This window comes from Sus scrofa, chromosome 5, assembly GCF_054392235.1.
Source record: "Sus scrofa isolate SSC_HxYL_T2T_F1_AM1 chromosome 5, Sscrofa_HxYL_maternal_Yorkshire_Landrace_v2.0, whole genome shotgun sequence".
Lineage (NCBI taxonomy): Eukaryota > Metazoa > Chordata > Mammalia > Artiodactyla > Suidae > Sus > Sus scrofa.
The window spans coordinates 84562309-84571499 of record NC_139387.1 but is presented as its reverse complement, the minus strand read 5'-3'; the positions used below and the strand labels follow the sequence as shown (position 1 = coordinate 84571499).

Below are 9191 nucleotides of genomic sequence, written 5' to 3'. Positions count from 1 at the left end.
GAATGATTAATGAGCAACCATATGACATTGATCAAAAGTTTCCAATGACCTGAGTCGCCTCCTGTTGTACAGTAATTTTTTTCATCACTAAGAGCACTGATTTTGACTGCCTTTTACATTCTGACTTGGGGGAGTAGATGAAGTATATTAATTTCTCAACTGTAGCACCAAAGCTAAGCTGTCTTGTTCAGACATAAGTCAGCACAGACTGATGAGGTAAAAGAATTTACTCCTAGTTCAAAGAAATCTGACTTCAAAGCAAGTTAAACTTACTCCTTTTTTTTTTTTTTTTTTTGTCTTTTGCCATTTGTTGGGCCGCTCCCGGGGCATATGGAGGTTCCCAGGCTAGGAGTCGAATCGGAGCTGTTGACGCCAGCCTACACCAGAGCCACAGCAACGCGAGATCCAAGCTGCGTCTGCCGTTAACCCACTGAGCAAGGGCAGGGATCGAACCCGCAACCTCATGGTTCCTAGTCGGATTCGTTAACCACTGCGCCACGACGGGAACTCCCTAAACTTACTCCTAAATCAGTCTTCCTACCAATTCCAGAAGACAAAGTGTTATTTTTCACCTACACGACTTAAATTGAATTAATACAGTCCATCCATCTTGATGGTTATAAAAGATAATTAAATTTATAACAGGATGCTAGCATATTACCATCCTGTTTCAAAATTACCTTTTTTAGCCTACTGAGATACATAAGAATTGAAATGAATATTTCTTTTGAATGAAATTTGGTTAATTTTATTGAGAAAATTCTAAAGACATGTTGAGATTCATACCACCTAGAAACTTTCATTGAGTCTAATATTTTTATTGTAGAAGGTAAGACACCATGAAGCTGAACAAAATAACAAGTTATTTGAAGTTGAAAAAGCAGAAGAAAAATATGCAGAGAATATTATTGTATTATACAGTTATAATTTTATACAGTTTTACTCATCATATTTATTACACCCTAATTTAATCTATTAGCAAACTCTGAAAATGGAACATGCAAAACAGGAGGTGTTAGTGATTTGGCATCTCAAAATGTTTAGCTTGCTGAGAAAGTTGTAGATAACTTTCCGATACAGCATACAGTGCATGTAAATTGTTCAGTTGGTCTCAAACCATGCCTGGGTCTTGGCTTACTGCCTAGCAATTTCTTTAGGATTGCTGGAAGGTGTTGTTGCTTGTCTTTTCCAGAATAGTTGAGACACAATCAAGAAAAGGATAGGTTTCCATTATTCTGAAAAAAAAAAAAAAAAAAAAGTAAAAGCAAAATGTTTTTCCCTCCAAAGTGGAAAAAAGTTGTTTCATTTCAATCAAGCGCTGCTTGATAATTACAACTTCTTTTGTATTTCTTTTGATTTCTTTGGTTAAAATCTCAATAACTACTGGAACTTACTGCTTTTCTTGATTATCATTGATTAGGTATTTAAAAATGATGTGAACATCATTTTTAAATCTCAAATAATAGTAATTTTAAAAAGCCATGTATTTGTATTACTTATACTGTGATTATGAAGACATTTTCCTGGTAGAACCAAATACTGGAGTTTCAGAGGAGTAAATATGTTATTGTCATTTATATTTTTCTAAAGACAACATTTCACAAGCCCCAGCCTAAGGAGTTCACTTTTAATTTTGTTCCAGTCTCTTGTTTCTGTAACATATGCAACTTCTGGTGTTTCTTGGATCACACATCCTGACTGAATGTTTGTATGCCCCCCAGATTTGCATGTTGAAACTTAATCCCCAAGATGATGGCCTTTGGAGCTGGGGCTCTGAGGAAGTGATTAGGTCATGAAGGTGGAGTCCTCGTGAATGGGCTTAGTGCCCTCATAAAAGAGACCTCCCCAGCCTTCTGCCACGTGAGGAGGCAGGGAGGAGAGGCCATGTAAGCATGAGAAGTGGGCTCGCTGGTCACCGAATCTGCTGGCAACTTGGTCTTGAACTGGGCTTCCAAAACTGTTAGAAATAAATGTCTGTTATTTATAAGCCATCCAGTTGATGGAATTCTGTTATAGCAGCTCAAACTAAGATACATTTTATATTTGGTTGATTTGTCTATTTAAATAACAAGGGAGCCTAGACTTTTGGAATTCTTGCATGCCCCCAAATGTCTTAATTTTCCATGACCATTGGATTAATTTTTGTCTGGGTACAGTATTCTAATCCAGACGTTAGAATTTACAAACCGTTATTCCACTGCTGTATGTGAAACATCCGCTATCAACCTGATTCATGGTACCCTGCAGATAGTTAATTTTCCTCCAGAGATTTTTAAGGTTTTCTTTTTAGCTTAGGGTTCTAATATTTCTTAAATATGTCTAGATGTGTTTTTTTTTTTTTTTTAAATTTACTGTCGTTGCCACTGAATAGAGTCGTTCCCATCTTTCTTCACCTAGTGCATTTCTACTCTTGTTTCCCAATTATTTCCTCTCTTTTTCCACCCGGTTTGCTACTCTTGAAACTCTATGTAGGTGGCTATTGGACTTAATGAAACGTAGCTTCCACATCACTCAGCTTATCTCCTACTTTTAAAATAGGCAATGGAGAATAACTAGCTAAGAGCAAGGTCTTTGGAATCAGATCCCCTGCATTTGCATTTCAGCTCTGCCACCTCGTTAGCTATGTGACTCTAGGCATGTTATTGACCCTCTCTGTGTATATACCAAGAGTTTTCGGCTCAGAGAGCTGTTATGAAAATTAACTATGTTATCATAACTGATGTACTTAGAACAGTCTAGCACATATTATGTACCACTGTCACTTTCTCATTGATTCTTTGCTCATATATTCTAAAGAGTTCCTTGAATTTATCTTCCATATCATCAGCTTTTCCAGGTGTCTAGTTATTTTGACCACTTATTAATTGTTTTCATTCAGGCAAATGTACTTTTAATTTCAATAAATTCTCTCCAATTTTCTGATTGCTCTATTTTCATAGCAGATGGTTCTTTTTTTTTTTTTTGGCAGCAAAATCATCTAAATTCTAATATTAATTTTTTTTTAAAGTGTAAGTCCTTGTTGGTTCACCAAGTTATGTCCTTTTCCCTAGGGTTAGTATTTCTTCTGTTTATCTTGGCCTTTCTCTTCCATGGTGTCAATTTTCCTTAAAGGCCTAGTAACCCCTGGTTTCCTTTGTATGTTTATGAATATTGATCAGTACACATACTGGGCTTGGTTTCCTTTGTAATTGTGTTCAATCTGGCTTTATAGCAGTCAAGAGTCCAAACAGAAAAGCAAAAACCACACTAGGCTTTTTAAACATGAATACAGATCAAATTGAATACAGAGACTCTTTGCATGATTGCTGAAAATTCTGGAGAAGCAAAAGATAAGATCAAGTCATTTGAAGATGAATAGCTATAGGGAACTGCGACCATCTCTGGGCTAAAGAGGAAAAACTTTACCCAAAGGCCAGGTCAGATGTGCTGCTAGGGCTCTTGCTACTGAAGCCCAGTTGCCTGAACAGGAACCTAGTAATTTGATCTAAATGGTTGGGATTGGGGTCTACAGACATAAATGCCTTCGAGGGTTTGGCATGCCCTATAGACGATGAAGCAGGTGGGCCAGTGGTCATGAAACAGCAAGGGTGGTACTATGGTTAGCTGGAGAATGCACATCTGGCTAGAAAGCATTTGCATGAAATTTTTACAAAATATTGTGCTAACATGAGTTTGCTATTTTTCTTGGAGTTGAATATGAGCCACTTGTATCTTACTTTAACATTTCGTTATAATCATTTATCATCTCACGATTTGGGTTACGCTGTTCTAAACATCCAGTTGTTTTTTGTCCAGTGATTTTGAGGGTAGAGGAAAACGATTCTGTTCCTTTAAATACTTTGTAGTCTTTTTGTAGCTCTGACAAACAGGAGCTGAAGCATCATTATGAGTTGGATGCTCTCCAGATATGACTATCACTTTTCAGACCATAAAAGGAGCGATAGGATCCTTGGCAAATGGACCAGAACTGACTGAACCTCCGAGGGACTGACTCTATGCTGACTGGCACAGCAAGAAAAGGAAACAACGGAAAACAAAGTGGACCCATCATATGATTGCTTGAATTTCTTCCACATACTATTACATTGATGAGGGGAAAACGCATACAAAGACCAAGCAATTATCTTCGATACTAGAGGAAAGGAACCTAGAGGGTTTTGTGTCAAATGCATGCCAGGCACTGTACACGTGCCATTTTTCTTTTTCTCAAATCAACCACGTAAGTCAGACATGTTAGCCCATGTTATAGATGGCAACTTGAGACTTAGAGAATCGAAGTCCCTCGCCTAATCAAACAGCTAATTAACTGGCAGTTTTGCTATTCAAACGTAAATCTGTTTGACTTTAACACCTAGATTTTTCCCTCCAGAGCGTATTATCTCTTTATGAAGTCAGAAGTGAGACATTTCAGAGACCTTGGCGGCGTTCTCAACAAAGGGGCATATTTTGGGAGTTGTCAATTTCCCCCTAACAATATGTTGAAACACTTTTAAGTTTTAGACACTTGACTGGTTTAGTTGCGGGCAGAGCAGTAAATGGGTAGAGTTATTCCAACTTCACCTCCACTTAGACAGTTGTTGAGGCCAGTCAGGTGTTGAAGATCCCCTGGCAGTCTTTGCCCCATTCCACAAATAGAGCAGTGATGACTCGGGCATAGTGCTGGTATTAAACCCGTTTGCTCACACATGCACCCTGAGCTGTGGTCCCCAGTGACTTACCGCGTTTCTGAACGTGGACAGGCAGCCAGCTACTTCTAAAAATCCCAGCTAGGAATAGAAAGGAACTGAGAAACCAGATACTGCTCACCACTTCCAGCAACCTCACAGCAGCATAATGGAAAAACCAGAGCAGGCCTTCAGTAGTCAACTGAAATATTAAGTTCTGGGGTGTCAGCATTAGCCAACATGAAACGTCATTGTTCAAGGGGCAATCAACCCTATGACCCGCAGGACACGAGAGGCCTCTGGAAGCGGGGCAGTCCATGAACACTGTATGGTTGTATCCTTTCGCACTGAAGGGCAGCATGCTGATATGTTTATGAGCATTTAATGGCACTGCCTAATACCACTGATTGGCTTAGTGTTAATCTTGGGTTTTATTCCTTCTGGGCTTTTATGATCCCTTACCTGGTTAGCTGCACCAGAACTGGCTGTGAAGGAGGCCAGTGAATGCTGCCTTCTGCATCCACGCATAAGGGACCAGAAGTCCATGGGGCCTAAGAAGGCCACAGCTCGGTATTTCTCTTGCCACCTCTTGTCTTGAAATCGTTGCGCCTAGAAAGCCCTTCATGCTTGCTCATATGAACTAAAAAGATCCTAAACGGCTTCCTAAAATCCTCTCTAACCCCATGGGCCTGGCCTCAAACTTTGGCCTGCATTGGTATTACCTGAGAGGCTTATTAAAAACGATTGTAGGCTTCCAGGGTAAAGCCTCCAAACGTCATCTCTAGCAAGTTCCAGGTGATGCCGATGTGACGGCACACTTTGAGCCCTGCTGCTCTGGCTGGATTCCCCAAAGCCACCCTAGAACCCATGCCTTTGGCAAGTCATCTAGCCTGGCCAAAGCCCTGTGCCGGAGACCCAAAGCTTTGTCAAAAGACACACTGAGGAAAAGTCAAGCTCTATTTTTTTTCCCCTTAAATGGGGGAAAGCCACAGGGATCCTTTAATTCAGTGGTTCTCAAAGTGTGGTTCCCCAACCAAAAATAGCAGCAGCCTCTGGGAACTTGTTGGGAATGCAGATTCTCAGGCCCCGCCCAAACCCGCTGAATCTGACCTTCTGTCGGGGGAAGCCCAGCGATCTGTGTGTTACACACACACCCGGCTCCCACTCCCTCATCTCCCACCGCTGGTCGCAATGAGACGGAGTGATCTTTTTCTTTCTCATTGACATTTTATTGTGATAATTGTAGATTCACTTGCAAACGCAAGGAATGGTATGGAGAGATTCCTTGTCGTTTTTCCCCATTGGTGGTAATGCTTTGCAAAAAACGTCATAACCAAGGTTTTAACACTCATAAAATGCACCGACTTTATGCTGATTTCTCCAGTTTTACTTGTAGTCATTTGTGTGTGTGTTCATCCCGTTCTCTACAGTTTTACCGCCTGCGTCCTTTCATAAATTCGCCACCACAGACAAGTTCCGACATCACGAAGATCCTTCAGTTTGTCCTTTTATAAGGAGACCCACTTCCCTCCGGCACAGCACCCCCTCTTCCCTGTCCCTCGCCTCGAGCAACCACTCATCTATTTTCCATTTTCAAGACTTGGTCACTTCAAAAATGCTAGAGAAATGGGATCATAACCTTTGGGGACGGGCTAAGCGTCATTCCCCAGCGATTCCTCCAAGTTGTGTACATCAACAGTTTGTTCCGTTTTATTGCGGAGTCATTTCTATGGTGCTTATGTAGCGGGGGCGGGGCCTGAGAATCTGCATTCCCAACAAGTTCCCAGAGGCTGCTGCTTTTTCTGGTTGGGGAACCACACTTTGAGAACCACTGAATTAGAGCATCACAGTTGGTTGAATCATTCCCAATGAGGAGTATCTAGATTGATTTCAATTTTTGGCTAGGAACATTCATATACCAGTTTTCGTGTGAACCTAAGGTTTCATTTCTCTGGGCGTAAATTCTCAAGAATTCAATTGCCAGGTGATCTAGAGCTGTGTGTTTAGTTTTATAAGAAACTCCCAAATTATTTTTCAGAGTAGCTGTATCATTTATATTCTTACAGCAAGGTATGAATGATCCAGTTCTCTGCATCCTCGTCAGCATTTGGCATTGTCACCATTTTTTGTTTTAGCCATTCTGATGTGTGTGTAATGATATCTCAGTGGGGTTTTAATTTACAGTTCCCTAATAGCCAACGACATTGAAATCTCTTCATGTGCTTTTTTTGCTCTCAGTAAAATGACTACTCATGGTTTGGGTTTTTTCCCCCATTAACTAAATGCATTATTTTGTTGTCATTGCTGTTTTACTGTTACATTTTGAGGATTCTTTATATATTCTAGATATGAATGCTTTGTCGGATATGTAGCTGGCACACCTTTTCTCCCAGTCTGCAGCTTGTCTTTTCATCCTCTTCACACAGACTTTCGCAGAGCTTTTAATTTATAAAAAATGCTTTGAATTTTGATGAGGTCCCATTTTTTCCTTTCATGGAATAATTATCCACAGCGACCTTTTTTTCATTCAAGATTTTTCTTGTTTCTTGAGGTAGGCCTGCATCACTATAAACTTCCTTTTAGAACTCCTTTTTCTCTATCCCATAGATTTTGGAAAGTTGTGTTCATGGTGACCATTTAAACATATAGGTATATATGGTAGTAAAATATACAGAACGTAGTGATTTTTGAAACCCCAAATTTGATTATGTTGCTTCCCTGATGAAAACCTTTGGGTTACCTATTTCCCTTAGGAAAAAGTTTTTTGGGTTTTTTTGTTTTTTGTTTTTTGTTTTTTGTTTTTTTTTGTCTTTTGTCGTTTGTCTTTTGGGGGCCACACTCACGACATAGGGAGATTCCCAGACTAGAGGACGAATCAGAGCTGCAGCTGCCGGTCTACACCACAAACACAGCAACATGGGATCTGAGCTGCATCTGCAACCTATACCACAGCTCACGGAAATGCCAGATCTTTAACCCACTGAGCGAGGCCAGGGGTCAAAGCCACGTCCTCATGGACACTAGTCGGGTTTGTTAACCACTGAGCCACGACGGGCACACCAGGAAGAAGTTTAAAGGCCCTAATGTGGATGACAGCCCTCAACTATCTTGCTATGAGGTTATTCTTCTCTGCACTTCAGCCAAATGGGAACTACTTTTACTTCTTCTAAGATACCTGGTTTCTCTGTCTTGACTCCTCCTGGGAAATTCTTCTCCTCGTCTCTTCTCCCCTCTACAATTTTTTCCCCCAGGTTTTGGCTTTGCAGTGGCTTCCCTTGTATATATATTTCATAGCACAAACATCTATGCTCTTGAATCACTTGCTATGTGGAGTTGCAAGTGCCCATTTTTCTGCTTCCCTGTTCTCTAAGCTCCTTGAAGGCAAGAACTATTCATTGCCCTCTTTCCACTGACTGTCAGAATGCCTACCACACAGGATGCTGGGACTTAAGTCACTAGCTCCCAACTTCTGGGACTGAAACCCTCCTCCCAGGACCACCCTGCAAGAAAAGAAAACAAAATCTAACCAAAACTTCAGCTTTGAAATGAACACCACCCTCATCGTCTCTGATCAGCTTTCAAAACCTTCTTCAGTTACAAAGCAGCTTTATTTTCAAGCCCTTGCATGGCATGGTATTTTGGCAAAGCCTTTTATAATTAGCTCATTGATTGCTTCTCAAAACCCTTAAGGAGAAATGTTCACGCTCTTTCAGAGAAGAGGGAACTGAGCCCAGATACACAGATCAGAAAACCACATCCACAGTCATATGACAAATCATTAGCCCTCAACACAAAGTGTCTTTTTCTCCGTGCTTTGACTGATGTGTAACTGCTCACTCTACTGGGGAAATCCATGAAACCCAGGGTACCCTCAGGGAGGGTTATCCAATACAACTCTCTTCTTTGGACCAATAGCAAAAATCGAATGATGATGATGTTAATGTCTATTTGTATGAATTAAACAACACAATCTTAACTTTTATTTTATTTTATTTATTTTATTTTATCTTAATTTCTGCATCCATGGCATATAGAAGTTTCCAGGCTAGGGGTCAAATTGGAGCTGCAGTTGGCAGCCTACACCACAGCCGCAGCAATGCAGGATCTGAGCACATCTGTAACCTACACCACAGCTCACAGCAATGCCAGATCCTTAACCCACTGAGCGGGGCCAGGGATTGAACCCACATCTTCATGGATGTTATGTTTTTAACCCACTGAGCCACAACATGAATCCCAATCTTAACTTTTAGATGTGGAACTAACTTTCCTGTTTAAAGAGGTAGGCTCAGAGTTCCCATCATGGCACAGTGGTTAATGAATCCGACTAGGAACCATGAGGTTGCAGGTTCGATCCCTGGCCTTGCTCAGTGGGTTAAGGATCTGGCATTAGCCGTGAGCTGTGGTGTAGGTCACAGACGTGGCTTGGATCCCACGTTGCTGTGGCTCTGGTGTGGGCCGGTGGCTACAGCTCCAATTAGATCCCTTCCATGTGCCACAGGAGCAGCCCTAGAAAAGGCAAAGAGA

The 9191-nt window shown here is 41.0% G+C and overlaps 1 long non-coding RNA gene across 1 annotated transcript; it reads right to left on the bottom strand.

Annotated features, from left to right (window-relative positions):
* Nucleotides 1–805: 805 nt before the first annotated feature.
* Nucleotides 806–4820, bottom strand: LOC146403493 (uncharacterized). The gene is made up of 2 exons (XR_014804109.1): nucleotides 4719–4820; nucleotides 806–1235 (listed from the first exon to the last, which is right to left on the bottom strand). It is a non-coding gene; the product is annotated as an uncharacterized LOC146403493 (long non-coding RNA).
* Between the last annotated feature and the right edge of the window lie 4371 nt (nucleotides 4821–9191).